Source organism: Polyergus mexicanus, unplaced genomic scaffold (assembly GCF_030449975.1).
Source record: "Polyergus mexicanus isolate NDT 795.1 unplaced genomic scaffold, iyPolMexi1.0 SCAF_12, whole genome shotgun sequence".
NCBI classification, from domain to species: domain Eukaryota; kingdom Metazoa; phylum Arthropoda; class Insecta; order Hymenoptera; family Formicidae; genus Polyergus; species Polyergus mexicanus.
In genome coordinates, this window is record NW_027223332.1 from 2,528,432 (window position 1) to 2,552,762 (window position 24,331).

Below are 24,331 nucleotides of genomic sequence, written 5' to 3' on the forward strand. Positions count from 1 at the left end.
TAACGTATTATTTGTTTCCGTACGCGCAAGAATTTAGCAATGCTGTATGTATAGCAGTTATAGCAGTTAGTTACGTAATAATTACTTCTCTTTCAAATCTTTTTATATTTAAGAGATAAATTGATACAGCTAGAATCTAAGCATTTTTAAGTGTGTGTGTATCTATCAGTTAAGAAATCGAGAGATATTTCAATTCCTAATTGGATTTACAATACTTTTTGCATTTTATCTCATTAAAATTATAATTATAATTATACTTGGCTCTTTCTTATAATTAATGATTTGAAACATAATTTTAACTTATCTCAGAGACTGGCTCTTATCGTTTCATGAATAATCGTTCGTTACGTGTCAACCCTCCGGTATAATTATTGTCGTCGTTATTGTATCGCACGCATACAAGTTTATTCCTCGGTATTCGTTTGATCAATAGTTTGATCGCGTATTCAGCTCGCGGCGTCTTTTTTGCAGAGGAAGGGAGACGGTATCTCAGTGCGATTTCAAGGAGGCGGCGACATTTCCATCGTAATTCTCGTTTCGAAGCTGCTGGGTAAAACCGCTAATGCCGCTTCCATTATAACGTCACATTCGATTTGGCATACCGTTTTGGCGTACAACGGCGAGCACCCTCTCCCATGGGGCGGTTCGCGCGAGATTCACAGGGAAGCGGGAAGGGAACTCTGTTATATGTATCGAGATTCAAATTTCCATGATGTAATTCCAAGACTACGCATATACAATAGCGGCGTCTCATTTACATTCATTGGATTAAAAATAACCGCGTCACTGCCCGCGACTTATCTGCGTAAAGATAATGCGTAATGTGTGACAAGAGTTTCTTTTATAATATTAAATAGCATTTTGTAACCACGTTATAAGATTAATATAATATTAATAATTTTAATATTAATATTAAAATGATTTTAATATTAATATTAATAATTTTGCAAATAAATCACAAAAAAATTGAATATAATTAACAATTATCTTATCTTATATATATGTATATATTAAATGTATAGAAAATATTTTATATTCATAGAAAAAATCGATTTTTAGATTTTTCGATGGAAATATTTTAAGACCGATTTGTATCATGCTGCGTGTAATGTTTGTGAAATTTATAAATAACCGGGGCTTAAGCGCTATAATTTTTTCGGCTCGACTTTCTCCGATTTCCTTTCATCTCAAATCTTCAATTTTTCATCTGTCAAGCGGTCCGCGCACGCGGGACAAAGTCATGCGATATTGCAGCGTACACGAGGTTCTCGAAAAGGCTGCAGCGGCGCATCCCATTTCACACGGATGATATTTAACGCTCATGCGAACTGCACAAGGGCGATTCGAGGAAAACAACCTCAAAGGAAAATAAATGAAGCTTCGTGGATTATGTACGGAGGGAAGAAATGCGGCAAAAAGGAAGCGCGAGAAAGAGGAGGAAAGTGAGGTGGTAAAACGAGAGTGTGAATGAGAAAATGTAAGGAAAAGCGAGATGAAGAGGGAACGATCGCATGGTAGAAAAGAAATACCTATTTGGTAAAGCATTGCTTCTATCATAATATGCTGAGAAAGAAAGTAGTGCGATAGAGAAACGAGAACGTCAAAGCACACGTATCCTTTAATCCTTTAAAGAAGGGAGAATCCTCGACTGCCTTGCGAGGATTCTCCCTTCTCGACTGTTGCTAGTCCTGAACTTTCAAGACGAGAACACGTCGATAACAAAAAGTGCAAGTTACAAAGTGAACGAGATCTGTCGCCTCATAAAGATTTATGTCATAAAATTATCGATACGGAATTTAAAACTTAAATCTCGCGCTATGCATTTTATTTACAGAAATAATTTACCAAATCTATGATTTTATTTTAATTCTTAATGAATATAATAGAAATCATACTTTATGATTGTTAATTTTGAATGCCAATATATTAAGTTAATTTAATAATTATTTACATTTTTCCGAAACAATACGTTTAAAACGAAAGAAGCAAGAGCAATGTAAAAATACTCGACGAGATCTTAACTGCAGTTCAATATAATGAATATACGTATATCAGAAATAGCAATACTATTTCCTAACGATAGAACGCGATTGCATTTTTGTAATAAATTTCGCTTCGCGATCTCACACGCAACGAGCAAAAAAGAAAGAAAGAACATGCGGAAAACGAAAAATATGGCGGTAAGAAGAAAGCGTGGCAAGAGTCGATGTGCCATCATTGATTCTGCATCTTAATTATATTTTTTCTACTAATATCTTTGCATGATTGATTTCTTTCAATATAAATAAATATCAATTTTTAATGGATGTGATTTCACAAAATGACCTTAACGTTAATCCACAATTTATATCTCTCGATAAATAATTACAGTATTAATCTTTATATGAGGTATAAGATATAGTCTCACATACATAATAGGCTAATATAAATAATATTTACATTGAATTCAAATTGAATTAAATTAAAATTAAATTGAATTAAACCAAAATGATCGATTTATTACGAAAAGTGCATTTTACTTTTAAATGTTCAACGTATTTTATTATGCGCAAACAAGCGGTAGGATATAAAAAGGCACATTTCGCAAGAAATCGCACGCATGTACACCCGAGATTGCACATACGCATACGCAAAGTATTTACATACGTAACACGAGCACTCGGTATCCATGAATACGAGACTGAGAAAAAAGATCGAGACGAATAAGGCCGCGGTTCTTTCCAGTAATTAAAAATTACACAGTCGTTCCTATGTGTCAAAGCGCGCGACTTCGTTAATACAATACATTCAGTTGTGGCTTTGGTCTTATAAGAAGACGTAGCAAAGTCAATGCTGATTTCTATTTCTTCTTCTTTCTTTTCTTCTCTTTCTTCGCATCATCCTTTTTCATTTATGTCCGAAGTTTTGTTTTTCCATCGCGTAAAAATCTTTTTTGATTTCATTCTCATTAGGGATAATATTTCATATTTTTTAAATAGATTCTTTCAAAGTTTTCGCTTTAATGTCATTCAAAGTTTTTTAAATATAAAATATTGATTCGCAAATGCACGTTTTCTTAGAGCAAGTGATCTTTTCTTCTTTGAAAAGAATCTTTTTAATAATGCAAAAAGAAGTTCCGACAAAAATATTGTATATATATAATATATTTTTTGTGTCTTTAATTTATCATTTCTTTCATCAATCGTTTTAATTTAAAATTCAAAGTTGTAATTTTCAATTTATAGCCTTATCAATTTCTCGACTTATTTATTCTTTTATAATATAATTTTATTATTTATATAAAAACACATTTTGAATACACATTCGAAATTCGTATTATATATTTGTGTAAGAAAATAGGCTATGTATTACATTATATTCAAATTCTATCCGAAATTATCGTTGAAGATTTTTAAGAAACCCGAAATAAGCTGTAAAAAATACCCAGATCTCGGAGTTGACGATTTAACGAGCCATTTCCACGATCTAAAATCATACTACGAGGACAGATCTCGCGTTTCTTTCTTCGTAGCTCTGTCGCTGTGATAGGGCTGGAATAACAAACAGGCTTGAGAAGACGATCCCGAAACGTGGATTATTTCTCGACATCGCCATAAAACTGTCTCGAACATCGTCTAGAGATCATCACTTCTAGACTTGAACACGTTGTTCGATGCATAATACACTATGTCACTTGCCGTATAATGTTCGAGAAAGAACAACAAATAGTTACTTTACATATGTGACTTTTCGTTTCTATCAACATTCATACGATACGAAGGATTTTTCCACAAATGACAGAATAATTCAATTATATGAAAAACAATTGTGTGTGACAAGTATTATAAATAATACTATCTGTAATCTATAATCTAAAATTTATGCAAAAAAGAAAAAAATTTTTTTTAAATATAAATGCTTATAATAAATTAATAATAAAATTTGTGCGAAAAAATTGAAATAAATGATTATATCATTTAAAGTCCATAAAAATTTTATAAATGCTCATACTATTAATTCCACAATATTTCGGTCTAATTGCTAATAAAATTAAATTACAATAATTGTCATTTGTGAAACTTTGATGGAGGGAGTGAATCAAATCATTTGTCGTTATGTATTATTATCAAGTTTTATGATAACGTTCCATGCTCAACAGTATATTATGACTTGCGAGGTGATAGAATGTTTACACGCTTCGGGCATATGTTGAAGGTAAACGAGAAGCTCGATTAAACCTGTTATCTGTGCAATCAATACATTAGCTTCTCGTTGCTTGGTAAGAGAAATAACGCTAAGCCAGTGCAAGTTTTATCAGTAATTTTGTTAGAAATTTACATTATTATTATTATTTAATTTAAATTTGTTACAAATATTAGTAACGCGACAAAATTAGAATGCGCGATACCTTATCACATGCTCTAATTCCTATCAGCGATTAGCACAATGAACGACCTACATCGACGCGTTCGCTTACCTGCAATTTTCCACTTTAATGAAATTTGCCACTTCGATAGGTCACTTCATACGATCCACATTTACACCGGCTTAAATTTAGGTATCTAGCGAGGACATTCTTCCAGTTTTGAAGCGCAAGAAACGCACTTTGCGAAACGCAATCGAGTGATAAAATAAAAATAGGCTAATATACGATGCAAAAATAGAAGAAAATATAACAGATTTATCAAAATGTGTAAAGAGAGGAAAAACTGCTTTATCAGTGTGATATATCGATATGTATATACATATATTTTTTAAAAATATGTTTTGCCAAACGATCATTGTGCGTGAACAACCTTTATTATTAAAGGTTTATATGATTAAATGCATTTTCTTTGCCAGTAATCAATTTAACGATAATACTAATAATTAATTATTTTTTTCATCGGGACTAGATAATTAATTTTGACAGCCGCATAGAGAGCTTATAATTATTGATCGTATCGCGACCTCCGGACGGACGCTAATTTTTTCGAGATGAAGGAAAAACTCGTCTAGCGAGAATTCGACCTAGCGAAATTACCCTCGAACCTTCTCCTACGGCGATCGTTATATAATGTTTCGCCTTAATTGCGGATTCAAACCCCAGCCATCCGCGCGCGCGACAGGACTGCCGTTGCTGCCGGTGATACACTTTTAATTGCATCCAAATTTACAATTCAGATTTGTCAGACTCAAATCGCACGTTCGGTCCCTCTCGCACACATCCTAAATTCGTCCGAGTGCATGAGGCGAAATATGACAGATTGCACGCGGCAGCGATACGCGCGCGGCTTTCAATTGATGGATTAAATAAAAAAAAATAAAAAAAAGAACGGTTCGATGAAAGTGCAATACATTGGTGCGGATATTGTAACAATATTGTTCCACTGGATATTCTCCTCCGGAAACGAGAATACAATACGTTTGTTATTAATCCATTTTGATTTACTACGAAGAAAATTGAAATATTTTCTCTCTTTTTTCTCAATCTTGCGAAAATGTATCTTTGAAATTTAATTTGAAATGGAAAGAGATATTTTCAACGGATCTCATTAAATCATTTTAAAATCTTTATTGCGTAAAATTATATTTCTATTCATATACAATATAATCTTATTTTACCGTACGTAGGAGATATATGTCACAACGCGTTCATACATATATGATTGGCATTGATGTTTCTCTAGATAACGAAACTAGCCTCCTCAACTTTATGTCTGGAAGATATGATAGAAAATATTGCAGAGCTAAAAGAGAAAATAATTACATTTTTTATTTATTAAAGTCTGAACTTTGTACCGCTTGCTTTAGAATTAGTTTGTCATAGCTTGGCTCTTCGAAATAAAATTTTCCATTGAAAAAGTATAGTTTAGTCAAGACAGACTTTAATAACTAATGCGACGAAAGGAAAATTTCTATCATTGAAATTTTGTCAGAAAAAAATAACATATCTTTAAGCGAGTTTACGTTCGACAATAAAAAAATCAATACATAGCTAATAACTGCCGCGGTAAGATCTTTTCACGGAATATCGCGCGAGATGCGGTGGTGAATGTTCGAGCAACGTATATAATTCCTGGCCGTCTTTTCTTATCGCTTTTCCAATATGCTCGGCACACGTTACCGTCCGCCCGATAAGACGGCGAAAGGCGCAAGCATCACGCCGGATGGGAACTCGATCGAGTGGCCGATTCTCCTTTTGAAGGAGCCGCCCCATCTTCTTCATCGTCGCGGCGCATTCTCTCCTTTTCTTTCCTAGCCAGCCCCCGTTGGCAGTGTAACGGGGAGCCAAAGACGTCCTCGACGGGTGTTGCCATGACACCGTGAAACCTGCATCCCACGTCGAGATCTCTTTCTTTCGGCGCGTTCATTTTTCCCCCGCGGCGTTCTCTTTCCCGAGAAACTGGCGTTTCTCCGATAAGCATCTAAATGAGAGAGGGCAAGGCGCATCGTCGAATTGTATGAATTGTGTATGAATTGTATCTATTCATCGAATCATATATCTTGAGCGAGATATTGCCGCTATACAAATGCTTACAATGTGAATTATTTTCAAATACACAATGCAGCTCTACTACAATCATTGGACTTGCTCGCCGAGAGCGAGCCATCCCATTAGACGAAACTTACCACGATACGCGATCATCATTCGCGGTTTAAAGGATGCTGCTTAATTCTTTCTGGCACGAGTCTACAGTAGCCAAGCATTGGTGCCCATTTGAAAATGCAGCTTGGCTACGTTCCAGCAGTTTCTCCAGATCTCTCCTCCGTCTCTCGACTTTTACCGCTTCTCCTTTTCGTTTTCCAACGTTTCCACTCTGACGTAGCTCGGTGCATTTTACAATTCCTTCCAAAGCAATCTGAATCTATTTGATCGCCAAAGAACTTTATCCGTTATTTATTACTTTGCTCCGTCTGTCCGTAATTCATCGATATCAATCTCATTTTTATTACGCGGTTACTCGCTTTAACCGCATTGATTGAGTCTCCGAATTCTTATGATTAGAACAGGGTTTTTAAATTATTTATTTTTTAGTTTTTAAGTTATTTATTTTTGACCTGATACAATCCCAATGCCTCTTACGCGATATTTATCTTACAAGTCTGCAAATAATTTCTGTTAATGGAAGAAATTTTACAATAGCAGTTTAACAATAGCGTAGTTGTACGAAAAAAAAAAAAAATTTGATTAAAATTCCTTTTATTAAGTCTTAACATGTAAACTGACATTTAATTGTCATTAAAATGCAATTTTAATACACTTAATGTGCGATACATGCTCTTAGCTTAAATAATAGATCTCTCTCTATTTTTATTTGTAGCGAAAATTTGTAGCTATTTATAAAACAATGAACATTCACAAGTTTCTATCATACTTGAGACGGCGCGTTGTCGCATTTTACTGAAGCCGCGCGAATAAATCTTGAGCCTATTCCAGCGGTCAAGTTTAAAACCGCGAACTATTTTGCGTCTGGACGCGAGAAATTTATCTTTCCTCCGCAAAAACACTCATACTTGTAAGGAACGCCGCGAATGAATCTCCGCGGATTTTTCTCTCCTATGAAAATTTGCCGATGTACGCGCGCTAAAATTTACGACCGCAGAAATTTACCGGTAAGCGTGGCCCGCCGCCGGCTATACTTTCCGAACGATAAATTCCTTGGACTTTATCCAGCCACGTTTATCCGTGATTGTCTTACGCATAGTTTGTTCTACGCTTTAGTTTGCTCTTTTTCGCCGTACCGTTGATACTTTACCGTTTCTCTCACGTCGCCTCGCGCGTTACCGACGACGCAATATTTCGTCGCACTAACCCTCGAGCGAAGTGGAACAAGCTGAAACAAATTTCATCTCAACTTGGATCACGCCTCTCTACGTACGATACAACGTAAAATCCGAGGAGAGAAAAGAGATAGTCATACTTTTCTTAATTTTATCAAAGTGGAAATTTATACTTTATTAACATATTCTCGCAAATCCCAATTTCTTTGTCTTGTATATATTATACAAGATATACACATTTATTGATATTTTGTACACATTATATACATATTATATATATACGTTTATACTGATATTTATTTTTATTATTTAGGTCACAAGATATATACATTAAATTAAAAATAATGTTAAAAATGTTAAAAATAGAAAATAAAATATAAAAAAAAAAACAGAAAAAATTGAACATAAATGTGAAGGATATATTGTGATATATACATATATGTCAAAGGCTCTTTATAAATCCAGCTGGTTTAAAAGGCTTACATATGTTTTTATAAAAATGTTCGTTTTTTGACTTTTATAAAAAGATTTTATACAAAAAGGGCTCATGCCATATATATATATATATATATATATATATATATATATATATATATATATATCGATAAATGAAAAATAAAATAAAATAAAATAATACGTATGTATATAATTAGAATTCTTTTATTTGATAAGTATAAGAGGACAGATCTCTCTTTAGTATAATGATAACTTTGCATACTTTCAGAATAAATATACGAAACGTTGAAACATTATTTCAGTATTAACAATATTATTCTACTATGATATTTTAGAGTGTATACACTCCCGCAAATCACTCCCAAGTGTAGATACTCTCTCGCAAAGTTCTTTAAAAGAAATATCTCTAACACGATGCGCTCTTTGCGCGAACGATTGTAATACACCTTCAAGGGATGTACGCTTCGCGATCATCGTAAAGAGTCGAACGGAGGTACGAGAGAGGGCGAAGCCCTCCCGTTCCGGAAAAAAAGCTCGCCGACGAATAGAGGAGAAGGAGGAGGAAAGAAGAGATACACACAGAACAGCAAACGCGCGAGAAAGAAATTCCCATTACTTTGGCGCCGGCGACGTCTACAACCCTACCGCCCGCGTCTTCCTCTTCTTCCGCTTCCTGCTCGCAACCCCCGCCGCCCCCTCGCCTCCTCCGCCATCCGTCGTCGTCCTCGTACGTTTCTCCCCTAGCAAGGGGATAAGTGAGGGGTGGGGGGTGGGGGGTGGGGGGAGGGAGGGAAGGAGAAACCGTGATGCACGCATGTGCCAGAACCATTCTATCGATTTCTCTGCTTCGCGCGATACTCACGGGGAGTCACCGGTGTGTCGCGTCCGCGCTTCTCCCGCTGCGCTAAACGCGCCACCCAAAACAGCCAGCCTCGCGTATACGATCGTCACCAGGTTTCCTTTTCAAGGTTAAGCCGTTAACCCTCGCTTTGCCATCTACGCGTCGAGCAAACGTCGACCGGCCGCTCGATTAGAATCGCCGAGGTGTGACCTTCGCGCCACTTGTCCCCCGCGTTGCTCCGATTGTGCGCCGCGATTGTGCGCGAGTGTGACCGAGAAGACAGTTTTTCGAAGAAGCACCGGAATCACAAAGGCAACACGCGATCGAGAATATATCTTCGTCGTCGGGTGATATCGGAAGCCGACGTGTATCCCGAACAGGATCGTAACGCGTTTATTTTCCGCGGTGAGTAGATGTATCGAAAAATAAATATCTGCGAGATAGAGGATCACGATTGAACACTGATAATCTCGTTATTGATGGCAGAGAATCCGATAATAATCTTTTCGTATATTCTTGATAATTGGCCGAATGCCTTTTTTTTACGGATCTGTGATGTGTCAAAAAGTTAATTCACCGGAATTATAAGAGTAGAAAAATGAGAATACATAGTTGATCATTATTGATCGGCAGCTCTCAAATCTTGAAGTAAACCCGTGTTTTGTATGATGTTTCGTACACGCAACTGTTTGACAACACATTTTTTTAGTTGTCGTGTATTAGCGTCAGTTAGCGGTAGAAGAATTTCTTTTCACTCCATAATACAGAAAGGTTGGCAATATATAAATATTCAGTCCTCGGAATTTGTGTTTGTTTAGCGGATTATGTTGTATCTTTTACCGGTTGTGAGAAATTTTGTTATTAGTACAAGCGCGTTTCTTCAATCTTAAGTTTTTTTTTCTTTTTTTTTTATCATAACAGGAAAATTGTACGCCTTTTTACATTATATCGTCGAAATATTCATGTTAACAATACGAATTTAATACATAACATTTTTAATTAATCTATATTGTTTGTGTATATGCGTATGATAAATAATATATCAAATATAATCGGATCAATCATTATTCACTCGCATTATAATCTCGTTTTCATCATATAAATTTTCTGTTTGGAAATTATATCCGCGTTCATAATCAAAATATCCGTTTATAATAAATCTGTAGGTTAAAATAAATTTTTTTCTAATAAATTTATATTAAAAAAAAAATGAAAAATACATATTTAATTAAAGATACGAATTTATATCAATTCTCGAATTGGCATTTGTAAGTCTGACCCGTTTATTCATTAACTGGTATTCGTTGAAATTTTTCACAAATCTTTTACAAAGATCTTTTTACAAACTGCCACTGTGTATAGATTTCATTTGCATTTTAATTGTCTTTCCAACCGATGCGATTTAACGTTCATCGTTAATAACAGATTTCTCGCTATATTCAATCGCTACACGCGACGATTTTTCTCAGCGAGTACCGTTACAAATACGTGAGGCTGTTAACGTAATTGTAAGCGATGTTGGCCGACGATATAATTTTTTTCTTTTTCACGGCACTTCTTTCCCTCCTTCTTCCATCCGGCGATAAGCGCCGTTATCTTTCACCGTAATCCAAAGAATCGTTTTAGCCCTTTAGGGACGGCGGCGTCGACTCGGGCGCGCGTTATCAACGAACAGACGATGCATTGGAGCAAACGCAGCGAGTAATCCTCGTCCAGAGAAGACCTCCCTCTCTCTCTTTCTTTTTCCGCATTACCTCTCTTCCCCAGCCGATCGCAGCAGCCGAGAAACTGCATCATCGCTCATTTATCCACTCTTTTAGCACATCCATCTCTCGTACCTACATACCCGAGAAGCATGTTCTCGGTGTTAGGTAATTCGAGAGCAATTTGAATTGACGTGCCGTACCGCACCGTTAGAGGAAAGTAATTACAGGCTGGTGAACTCTGGGCGAGAGAGCTGGACGGACTTTACCGGATTGTGCGATATGTACCAACCTGTCCATCTGTGTGTGTGTAATCTATGCGGCGCACGTAGCTACGCACATATATTGTAGTTTGCGGTAACGTTGATTAAAATTACTATGCAAATTAGATGAAAGCGGGAGATAGAGCGTGCGCGAGAACCGGAACGGAGAGTAAGAAGTAACGAAAAGCTAACTCTCTCTCAGTCTCTCTTCTTCGGGGAGGCGCAGAGAAGCTCGGTGGCGGGGTCGTTAACGTTTTTAGTAGCTTGTCTACAAATTTTGTCGCCGTCCGCACGATAAGCGGCTTGCTCTTAAACGACGCTACGGTATAGATAAAAAGTGGTCTTAATCTTAACAGTGTGCGCCGTGCCGGTTGTGTAATTTGATTATACGTGTATGTGAATGTATTTCTTAATTATTACTGCATGTACGTTATAATTGTCCCGGTAATCTCTCAATGGTATATCCTTCAACTGTACTAATAGATATATTAATAAATACAAAGCGGTTTTATTAAATATGTTTTGTTGGAAATACAATATTTTTCGCGTTGATATTCTTTCAAATTTTAAATATTAATAAATAAAATTCTCTCAAAGCCTTTCTTATTTATAATTTATGATGATAAAATTTGCGTTTTTTTAATTATATATTCAGCTTACTATATACATTTGCGATAGAATTTTATCGCGAATTATAAATTATTTAAAATGTGCACAGACGCACAAAAGCGTATACTTAATTCCATTAAAAATAAAATAAAAATAATTACGAAGAGAAATGTTTCAACTTTTATGCAGCGATAATTATTAAATTTCATCTTTATAAACAAGCGCGTCTCTTTCTTTCGTGCTTGTGGGTTGGCTTTTCTATTCGATTTCTATCTAGAAAACAAGAATGTAGGAATATTTCTCTCATATTGTCTCGGCGACTCCGCGGCTCCCATCGATTTCTTGAAGGAGCGCACGATTCCTTCCTGCCAATTCGGGCACTCGCAAAGAGAGGAATGCACCTTCTCGCTAGATGGAGAGGAAGCATCGCGATTCCTCGACGAGCAGCGAGCGGCGTACAAGGCGTACGAGGGTAAGCTTCACCCTCGAGGCATGTGCGCGTGGAGCAGGCGAATTGATCGCGTTGGGGTAGAATCATCCATCACCGAGTGACAGTCCCGAGCTACCTACCTACCTACCCACCCTATCCCGCAATCCCCTTCGTCCCTTCGCCAGCTTTGCTTCTCCTTCTACGAGAGGGACGAGGCGGCGAAGGGTGCAGGAAGGGTGAGTGTAACCGAGGCGAGGGAGGATGATGGCAAATGGTAGCGGCCTCCAGCGACGGGCGACGAAGCAAGCAAGCAAACCCTCTCGACAATGCTCAAGCTGATCCCACGGGACAACGCGTGCCTCTCTTCGTTCTCTCTCCCCCCCTCTCTCTCTCTCTTTTCCTCTCTCGTCTGACGAGATACCGGGTGTTCCTTCTCTCAATTCTATACCCATCGCTACCCGCTTGTATTCGACTCCTCTGCAACGAGCTATTTTACCTTAATCGCCGTACTCTCGCCCGTCGCATTCTCGTGCCTCATCTCGCTCTCCTCTATCATCGTTTACCGCTTGCATTATGGACGCTTCTCTACACGCTCATTTACATACATTACACTCGATCATTAACAACTCGCTGCAACTCGTAGTATATTTTGCCCATTCCAATACTATCGTGGATTAATAACTAGTGCAGCGTCACATAATTTTGATATGTTACCAGCTATCGCTTTGGTGCATCGAATAAATTCTATGATAAGTTTCGTGTAATCAATTTCACGCGTATTCGCCCGAAAAGGACGTTTTAATCGCCCTTTGCTCGCTAACAACGACGCGTTATCGTTCCGCATACATTCACGAGGCTGTTGGCAATCACCGCGGGCGCCGCAACGGTTTTTTTTTTTTTTTTAAAGATGCAAATGCAAAAGAAATCGAAGCGCGACCACAAACGGTTACGCCGTACGTTACGTACCCACTTGTCGCGCACGACGAGCGATGAATATCTAGTCGGCTTCTCTGCCGCGCGGCAAGAAGGATAATAACGTTACTGTATCACATCGGGCTTGTCGTGCATTACTCAGCGACGGATAATCGCATCACCGATTTCCGACCCCTCCGGCGCTTCGCCTCCTTGCCCGGCGTCGCCACAATTTTCTCGATCACGCGACACAATGGGCGGAAATCAATAATACTGGGGTAAATTTCTATTTCGAAACGAGCATTTCTTTTTCTAGCCAGAATATTTCGGATATCGGAATTTCCATGCTATTTCGAATTGATGCGATTTCAATTTTTATAGATAATCGATTATTTACCAGGTATATAAATATGAAACCGGAATTTGCCCATAAATGGCCCTAGCTGTCAATGTAGTTACCGTCAAACCGCGTCATTGGCGCCATTTTCTTGTTTTGACATCTGATAAAGATTTTCAACTCGCAACAATACAAGTTTCGTACAACAGCATAGTTTTTAATAGCGTTGAACATGTCGAATTTTGTGCCTGGAAACTACGATTTGCGGACAACATTGATTTTCCGTTACCATTTGAAGAAAACTGCTGCAGAATCGCATCGAATGCTTGTCGAAGCTTACGGTGAGCATGCTCTTGGTAAATCACAGTACTTTGAGTGGTTTAAAAAATTCAAAAGTGGCGATTTTGACGTGAGACACGAAGAACGTGGAAGACCACCGAAAAAGTTTGAAGACAGCGAATTGCAAACATTGTTGGATGAGGATGACGCTCAAACGCAACAACAACTCGATTTGAATCAAGCTTTGCGTGAAAAACGACGAGAATATGAAAAAAGGCAACGCAAAGTGATTTTGCTTCATGATAAATGCACCATCGCACACAGCAAAACCGGTCAAGGAAACGATTGAGGCGTTTAGTTGGGAAATACTTTCGCATGCGGCTTACTCACCAGACTTGGCTCCATCCGATTACTACTTATTCGCATCGATGGGACACGCACTTGCCGAGCAGCGCTTCACTTCTTACGAAAATGTACGAAAATGGCTCGATGACTGGTTTGCCTCAAAGGAGCAACAGTTTTTTTGGCGTGGCATCGACAAATTGTCAGAGAGATGGGAAAAATGGATAGCTAGCATTGGGCAATACTTGGAATAAAATATTTTCTATCATTTTCATACAATAAACGTGTATTTTCTATACAAAAATTCCGGTTTCATATTTATATACCTGGTATTTTAAACTAGATCAAAAACTATCGTCGTCCAGATGTGTATGCTTCCTTCGCATCTTCTTTCGCTTAAATCCTTATGAATATTTATCGAGCTACAGCTAATAATTCAAAACTTGAATCAATACAACGTCTCGTTTTCTATGAACTACAATGTCGAAAACGCATTCTTCAAATCGTCACAAGGACAATGACCGTTCACACTTCGGTTTCTCGGGGCCGACACTTTAGAAAAGATCGCGGGTATTACGTACGTACCGACCATACGCTCCTGTAATCTCGAGGCAATATTTGCGCTGCGCGTACTCAAATCCGCCCCCCGGGGGGGCGATATCACGCGCTCTGCCTTCGCCGCATTGCCGCCTACTGTTCGCGAACACCGATAATTTTGCACGTGTGGTTAGCGCCGTAATTGAAATGCTGTACAGGATATTCAGGAATATCGCACGATATCGGAAATAAATTCCTCGGAATTTAGGATCTTTCTCTGGGAGAGACTATCACTACAACTACCTAAATCAGATAATCAATAAAAGTACTTGTTAAAAATCTTCGTTTGTGATCTACTGTAAATAAAACATTACAGATATCAATCATGTAATTGTAAGTTACGATATATATTTATTCTTCACGATCGAAGAAGGATATCTGAAATTCTAACCAGAAAATGTCTACCAGAAGAGTCTGGTAGCACATGTCGTACAACAATCGATAACAGCCTTTAAAGATGAAAACGCTTAACCGATCATTTTACGTCAACAGTGTAACCGTTAATTACATCTTTGATTCACGATTGTATGAAGCGAGGAGGAGTTGCAGTTTTAGTACGTTGACAGCAGGAGACACGAGGGCGTTTATCACGTGGTGGGCGGAGGACGCACATGTGCGTTTTACACATACGTCTCAATTATGCTTCATTCGCTCTCCGATAATGAATTTAGGAACTGCTCGCGTGGGATATAGCAAGCCCACCTACGTGTTTAATATGAATCTCATCTGTCCGTACATTAAGTATAACGTCACGATATATATATATATATATATATATCCGTTACCTTCTGATTATATTTTATTTCGATATATATACAACAGTTACTTGATTACGCAAGATAAATATAAAAAAATTGAAGAAATTTTCACAAATTATTTCATTGATTGTTGCATGTTATTGATAACGTCTATAATTTTGTTAAATTTAAAAAAAATTTTCGTCTTCTATTTCGCATATATCCATGTGACTTTAACATACTATATGAAAACAAAGAAATAACTAAAAAATAAACATATAATATATATTTTCTATTTATCATTCATTTTATATTTTACTTAAAAAAGTATTGCTAAGAACGGTGAAATTTTGAAGGACTTTAACGAATATCATTGCATCAAACATATAAATTGCAATTGAATTCTCACGAAAGTAATAAATTTTTTATTAATAGCGATTACTTTAATAAAGCTAATGACGCAATGTTTTCGAGAAAAAGTCCGTTTTCCAGACCGCCAATTTGTTTCAATTTTTCATCACGTCATCGCTCTTATATTTCGCTTTAATTTGATCGGTATCATCAATTCATTCTATCGCGCCCTACATAATATTGCATCGATGGCGCGTGCAAGACGATTTGTTTCAATCATCGCTCTACGAGGAGCTCTTTTGAGGTTAACGCTATGCTACGTACACGCTATGGTATATTCGAGGTGAGAGAGCATTGTGATCTCATAATGGACCAATATTTGCAATATGCACGCAAGGGGGTTAGCGCGGCTTACACTCGCTCGCAACCCTTGCTAGTTAACACATCGCCAAAATTTAATGAAATAATTACGAGCGAGACTTCTTCGCACGTAGACGACATAATGATTGAGTTTTTCAACTTACGTTATTAATATGAAAGATAAAAAAATTTCGTGCGTTATACGTAAAAGTAATATATTTTTCGGCCATAGCAATTAATATCAAATATATTCTGTTCAAAATCTATTAATGTTAGAATGTAAATCTTTTTAACAGTTTTATATGAAATTTAGAAATATTTCTTCATGATTCGCGCGCAAAATCTATATGCAAAATCCTTTTGATTGAAAGAAAAAAAAAAAAAGTTAAATAACCATCGAATGTTCAATAACCTTTTTCTCCTGAGATTTAAAATTTGAATTAAATTTCAAATGAAATAAGATCGACCTCACCTTTTTACAATGATCACGGCAATAGAATTAAGATATGTCTCTCGGAAAGAACGAACGTGTGAAGGTGCATGTTTATGCGACTAGTATAGCGGGCTAATTTCGTCGGTTATGCCGAATCTGTCGACTTTATTGAGCATCGTTGCGCGTGGGACGGTATTTCGGTTGGTCGGCTATTCATATGAAGACGTAATTGGGTCGGTTGACAGTTTCCGAGTCGCTCATTTGACATGTGACATGATTCAGAAGCGTCGAGTCGTTGTCACATCTTCAATTGGCTCCTCCGTTCGAGCAATCAGCGTCCCGCGCCAACAAGAATCGCATCGCCTTCGTCATCTTTGTCAACTATCGTTTATCTTTGTCGCATTGCTCTTTGTTTGCCACTTCGAAGTTTGTCCAACAACCGCGGCCCCCTTTCTTTCCACGATACACCATGAGCAATTCCTCTCGCGACGGATTAATATATATAAGTATCTACATTTTCTAGATTAAAATCGTTTATATATATATATATATATATATATATATATATATATATCGAAGCGGTTATAGAACACAGAATATTTTGGACGAGAATAAAAGATTTTTTCTACAATTCTATTCTTCGCACATAAAAAATGTGTTTAATATTTGAAAAGGAGTTGATTAGAAATTTATTTAATATTTCCTCGATTTTCTTAGAGAGTCAGCCAAATTGACTTATGGTGGAGACATTATACAGCAAGAAATTGATATATCATCGTGTGCGTTATAAATCCTATGATGACTTTTAAAGAACAGGCGTGCTATTGACATCTTCTTTAATGTCAGTTGGCGCCGGGTAATGCAGGAGGAAGGAAATATCGTATAATCAGAAAGATCGTGGCAGCTGAAAGGTTAATCGTACGTCTTGGATTTTTTCCATCAATATGTCAATCATATCGGTTGCAGGTGGCGCGTTCCGGATATCGATAACGGTATACAGCCCCTTCGCGTAATGCACGTTATCATGCACGTATGGTCAGCGTTACACCTGTCTAACGCGATGTTAAATAGAAATTCTACGCGATAACGAGCGACGACGACGAACGGTGAGGAACGCGAGATTCACCGGTGTTCGGTTCACTATGCGGCTCTCCTCGGAATTTGTTTATCAAAGCGTTTAGTCGGAAATGATAATTCTCGGCCGGCATTAATCGTAATTATACCCGACGCGCTAACTATACGTTATTGGATGTCCGCCAAGTGCCTGACAAACAACTTGTGCGCGTCGTCGAGATCCGTACGTATCCGGTGTTCCCGGTCTCATCGGAGGCCGATCGTTGGAAGATCACAATTCGACACTAAAAATTCGTAATAATCTCTCGCGATTCCCCGTAAGCTCGTTTGCGAAATGTGGCAAAACATCGGACGAGAAGGGCGTAATAAGAAGCGGATAATGCAACACCGACGACATGTATTAATCGAATGTGTTGGATAAAGCGTTTACCGTGCGAACCTGATATATTATCAAGCGGGATCGATCTCTTCGACAAGGCGGGCACGCGATTGAGCACCTCTGCGCGGTTGGCAACAAATCAGCATGACAAAGAGTGCGGGAAGGAAGAGGTAGGTAGTGGTAGTGCTCGAGCGGGTTTGGCTCGGTATACGCGTTGCCGGTTGAAGATTAAAGGGGTGTGTGGCCAGTGAAATCTGTCACCCGGATGTCAATCAATATTTCGTGGGGTTCGTACGCGCGCCCCCCTCAACCAACCTTCTGCTCAGCCTCTCTTATCCGCGCGTATGCTCGTCTATGGCGTCTCTCTCTCTCTCTCTCTCTCTCTCTCTCTCTCTCTCTATGCGTACGCGTCAACCGGCTAGGCGAAATCTGCAGGACCGCGTGTGCGACCGCCGCCAATGTACGAATGACAAACGGACAACAAACCCTTCCTCGAGGTGATTAATTTTCTAGTGGAAATTAATCAAGAGGAAAAAATACGTGCCGGGCATGCGCGAACAAACAATGAAGCGATCTGATGGGAATGTAACAGCCGGTCGTAATCGTCCGGCGTAGTCGTATCGCCTCACCCCCCTCCCCACATAATGTCTAAGCGAAATACTCTGTCCGTTAATAAATCATAACAGGTTCTTCCGATTGCGTCGCGTTAATACGGCAAACGGACTATGGATGGTCGATATTATGCTTCTCTGTTATCTCGTGTCACTCCAATTTCTCACTAATGAGATCGATTAGAGATCACATTGTCTTTCAAATTGAGCCATTAACCTATCACAATTCATCGTATTTATTCGCGAACGAGATGTATCATGTATGAAAAAAGAATACATATCCGGTAAATTTCTCCTGAAGTATGAATTATGAAAATCGACACCAATTCGCGACAGACGTAATTAAGCGAGAGATTTTACGATATAAAGTGAAAAGGAGGATGAGAATCGTCATTTTGCCGTGGATGCGAAGCGACCAGAGGACGTACTTCACATTTGATTCCACGTCGACGCCAACACGGACGAACGTCGATGCTCCCCATCATCAGCATCATCATTATCATCGTCATCATCACCGTGTTGGCCAGCCGACTCTCGCGGTTATCTGCGCGTCACGGAATATTACGAAAATCCGGGATGCGCGTTACTCGTGCGCGTCCCTCAAAATAGAGTTACGAAACTGTAACTACGTTTCGATGCATTAATGCGACATAGGGCCTAGGGTCGGACCCTGGGAACTTGGTCGGAATTCATGGCGGCGTGGCGTGGTCGCTCGCTGTAACGAATCGATCGCGGTTACATCGCTTTTCGATTCGTCAGAAGGTAAAGCCGTTTACGACGACCTGATCGCTTCGCTCGCTTGTAAATGTAACTTTACCGTAATCATCGAATAAGGAATAAATTGGGAGACGTGGTAGCATAATGAGACGGATTCATAGGATTATGTTGTAATGCGCTTACGATAAGAATATATAACGCATCAGGATTATACAAGACAACGTTGCGATTATACCATAAGTAATACGAGAGTAAGATAAAGTGTATGAGGAAAAAAAAATTTTCTGCAGTGTATAAGAAAATATGATATATGTATATATTTTATGTTGGCGTGAATTATTTTAAATATTTCGTGGGCGCACTAATCGAAGCAATTCAAAATCAATAAGATAACAGAATAACTACTTCGTTATATTTTGTTTTATATGTGAATTTAATCGGCGTTCTTGCGTAAGAGGATTATTTCATGACGTTCAGCAGCTAACTAACGAGTGCTGTGGAAACACAATTTGCTTTGTCGCGCATTACGCATTTTTAAACTCGTTGTCAAAAATTGTGGAAGTATTTTAAACGATCTAAAAAGATTTAATATTTTAATATTTATTCTAATTCTCTCTATAATGTAAAGACGATAATAAAATTTGACAGTATGGAACGCATCTCTTTGTTTAGAAATATCTTTAAGATATAACGGAATGTCAAAAGATTCATGTTTTTCGTGGACTCCGGTGTACTAACAGCAATGCAAATCACTCGCAAGTGGATCGCAAGCTATGAGTGCAAAATCAAAACCAACTTTCCGACTGATCTTGAGAAATTCGAATGGCGTTCGAGTTATACGCGCTTGGTTTCTACACAGATGCATTAAATTCCTGCACTGAAACGCTTGAACCTTCGTCGCAGTCCACCGACGTCGCAGAATGTCTCGTCGTGTCGCGACGAGAACGATGACGGTACTTTAAGAGCGCGGAGTGCCGCACTCGACAAACGCCTCGCAAGCGCCCGACCTTTGTCACTGGCTGGTTATATTCACGAGAATATTATTTTGTCACCCTTCTAGCGTTAAATGAATTTCATAGAAAATCGCAAATTTATTGGCAGAAAAACGCACGAGCTTATAACGCAAGCTATTCAAAAAGCATCGAAATACGTTTGCGCGATAAATAATTTTGCTTTAGTATTTTATTTCATTAGCAATGCAATAACACATAATGACATTCTTAACAAACAAACAAGATTAGAGAACAGAAATCCATAAATAATATTTTCACAAGACCGAGAGAGAGAGAGAGAGTCTACACGTAAAAAAAAAATCTATTCGTAATAGTACCGCGTCGTTCGTCTACTATATTGCTCCTCGTCGTCAATGACGACGACGATGTCATGGGTAAGAAACGGGAGGGTTGTGTACGTCGCGCGGGAGTGATTCTTTCTTTTTCTCGTAGCATTATTCTCGATGCAGCAATGCCCTCGCACAAGCGCAGGCTACTTTGATCGCCGCTAAAACATTTTTGCTACCCTCTTCGCCCGTCAAGCCCTTGTCTTGCCGCCACCGATGGTAGGTAGCTGCTGCTATTTACACCGCGATGACGACGGCGGTCGCGCTGCCTGTTACCAACTAATTACAGCGCGGATATCAAAGAATTCATCCACCTGACGACGCGCACGTACGAGAGAAGCGTAGAAACGACATCGAGCTAAAGGGAACCAGCAGCCAAGCTGCTTACGTATTATGTATAACCCGGGTCTATATAAACGCGCTCGTACTCACATTAGAGAACGCGTCACTATACATTTCTATCATATTCTATATGTCAGAGCGTACTGTGTGCGTCCCGCTAACCTGAGACAGGTTACTAAAGAGATGAATTTGTTTATGGATACCGAGATCCATGAAACGCAATTTCGTGAGTTCCATACGAAGGATTTTGGCACAAACAAGTCATGATACGGCTTCGATGGACGAACAATTGCATGGTCTCCTCGGATAATCATTATGACGTTATCTACAGTTGTTTTCCTTCAGACAGGCTTTTTATCTATGCTTATATCTCCCGAGAACCGTCAAGAAAAATCATGAGAAAGCAGTGGTGGTGTCCGTGGTGTCCCTTTGACGCTTGACAAGCGCATAAAAACATCGACAACATATTTTTCCTCTTTCGAGCGGGCTTTGATTCGTTTCAAGTCGTCATTGCTGTCGACCCATTTTTTTCATCTTAGTGTTTTTTTCAAATTTTTCCCCTCTAATCGAGCGTGGTAGCGTAAGTAAACGAACTCGTATGTTACGTGGACGAGAATAAAAAGCCACAAAACCGTTTTCCTTGTCACGAGTGGCTCCGCTCGATGTTATAATATGATTTACATCCGGGAAACTACTATCGCGTCTCATCAACGCGATCTCTCTCCTGTCGCAGCCTTTTCTTTGCGAAAAATTCGTCAGGCAAACATAACGAGGGACGGGAATGGCGAGGAGAGAGAGAAAGCTTTGGAGAAACTTAGAGTCCCGACGCATCAAAGCAAGAATGCTCCCTCTGTCGGAAAATTAGGCCGCGTGACGTCTTTGAGGATTCTTCCCCGTCGCTATCGGCTTCGACTACTCCGCTTCGACGTTAACGAGAACATTCCGCATCGGTGAAAAACAAAATTATTTCTGCGCGCTCATCGGTGTGCGAACGAGAGTTGCGCGCATCGTCTTTGAGATCGCGGGTTCCTCCTCTCGTGGTGGCCTCGATGAGATCGAGAAACCAACCATCTCCCATCGAGCTACGATACGCGCGCTCGAGAATTACGAATTCATGAAAAAACACTCATTAGGATCTCATCGTGGATTTTTTTTTCTTTTTTTTTTTTCTTCTTTCCTTTGTCCCTGCGTACGCGAGCGAATGTACTTTATGCCGCGCACTCGACCGTCATTCGTCACAAAGACTTTTCGGCCGAGCGATCGTTGCTTCCCATTTTACTCCTTCATCCATCTGTACGAAAATTAACGTGCAAACGACGAGTAGCTGATGGAAGGGAGGGAAAAGGGAAGAGAGGAGGAGTGGATTGCGTTCGATGTACACGCACGTGGGAGCTATCGTCGAGCAGATGGAGAGCGCAAGGTCAAATTTGTAATAGGATTTGAATGAGAGAGAGAGAGAGAGAGAGACAGAAAGAGAAAATATGGGCGAGAGGGTGAGGAATATGAGGTAGAAGAGACAGAAAAAAAGGAGCCTCTTTTGCTCTTGGCCGGTCGATGTTACAAAGTATAATATGAACTAATTACCTCATTGTCGTCAAAGCTACACTCGACTGCCACTAGAGGAGGAGTACCACAATAAGTGGGCACTTTTGTCAACTTTTCTGCATACGTGGAATTGGAAGCGAATTTTCCTTTCGATTCTGAGAAGACAAAAGGAAAGAAACAGTGGAAATTGAGAATTTAGAACAGGAAAAGAATGAGAGAGAGAGAGAGAGAAAGGAAAAGAACAATCAGTCAGCGGAATATCCTCGAGAACGGGAGAATCTGCAAAAGATAGACAGAGACGAACGGAAAGAGCTTCTTTTCGACTGATTAGATCTGCAGTACGAAAAATGTTGAAGAAGAACGAGTGCATGCATATTGTCGCCACAAAGCTTCATCACCCTCGACTTGCTCTTCCTCCCTCTCCCTCTTTCCTTTTAACGTGCAACGCTGCGCGCACAAGGGGATAAATCAAAGCAGGTACCATCGAGCCACGATGACCATCGTGCGAATCTCCAAGAGAAAAAACACTGTAATTAGCCTCTTCAGCGTGCCATCCTCATCTGGACCCCGCTTTATCAGTCGGAGGCACGTTCGACAACATTATCGCTGTATCCCTCATACTCGAGAGAGGGACAGGGGGATAAGGGGGTCGAATATGGGTGCGTATATGAGGACCTGTCTCTCTTGTTGTTATCGGCGTCGCCGGTTGTCGCTTTTTCTCACTGCAAACGCAACGCATTCTAAAAGGCCGACACGGGGGAGGAGAGCGGGAGTGAAAAACTTCAAAGCCACCGAAACGATTGTTCGGCAACGCTCGCTCCTGTGCGTGTGTTGTACCTCGAGAGGCAGGCGAAGGGACGCAAGCACTCGCGAACGTGCGCGCCCAACCCTTTGATTACCTTCGAGCTTCTCGTTCTCCTGCTCCTTTTCTCTTTCTTCGAGGGACTCTCTCTCTCTCTCTTTCGGCAGCGAGAGAAACGGAGAGAACCGATGGAGAACGAGGAAAACACACCGGGGAGACGCGTACGATTTCCCTTGTGCGCGAACGAAGAAAAAGCATCTACACGATAAAGGAGCGTCCCGACGTGTTAAGGCGATGAGAAGGGCGTCGCGATGGAAGGTAGTTCATTGATTTTACGAGCGTTACTTTTGACCTCGCCTTCGGCGAGGAAGAGATGCCTGTGATTAATGCATCTCGATCTCTTCGTTCGTTTTCACTGAAATGATTAAAAAAAAAAATCTAAATTGTCATTAGCTCGATGAAAATACTTTTTTATTACGACTTTTTTATTTGCGTTGACTATTAGAAATCCAATAGCAAAAACTTGGGAGTCTCAAAATTTGTGTTAGTCTTTCGAAAAGTATAAAGCAAGTATCGCTTTTACGAATGTTAAAAGATTCTAGAAATCGTGATGAGACTAAAATAGACTAACTTTTAAATAATCCGATTTAGATAAACTTCATGCAACGTGAATCCTTTCAGCTTTCGCTGTCTGTTAAGACGATTCTAGCAAACCGAACACTACTCGTTGATATTGCTTACGAGAGTAAGACTAACGTGAATGTCCGTTATGAGCATCGTAACTCGCGTGGTATCGGTTCTGAGAGGCGTCATTCGGTCACTGCGATCATCATTCCGAATGTTATCGCCGAGAATTACGAGCGCCGTTACATCCACTGGAATAATGTAAAATCCGAGAGTCTTTTCTCGCTTTAAAAGATATACCTCACCGTTGCGGTATCCGACCGGTAAAACGCGTTGCGCGCATAACATTATCCTCACGTGGACGTAACGTCAGAAATTATTACATGGATTTTAAATTTCGACGATGGTCCAATTCTGTAATACATTCGGTGTATGTTGCTCCATTTGAGACATATATAAAAATATTTGATATTAGCTGCTACTTTATATTATATTCGTAATTTGT

At 39.3% G+C, this 24,331-nt stretch overlaps 1 protein-coding gene across 4 annotated transcripts in view; it reads left to right on the forward strand.

The window, feature by feature from the left end:
* Fz2 (frizzled 2) overlaps positions 1–24,331 on the forward strand; it is a 102,133-nt gene that overhangs the window by 16,300 nt on the left and 61,502 nt on the right. For 2 of the 4 annotated variants that reach the window (XM_070304812.1, XM_070304814.1), the window contains exon 1: positions 9,075–9,445. The exons of the other annotated variants lie outside the window; for them this stretch is intronic. The gene's annotated coding sequence lies outside the window, so the exon portion shown is untranslated. Of the gene's footprint in view, positions 1–9,074; positions 9,446–24,331 lie in introns of those variants that run through there. 4 annotated transcript variants of the gene reach the window in all.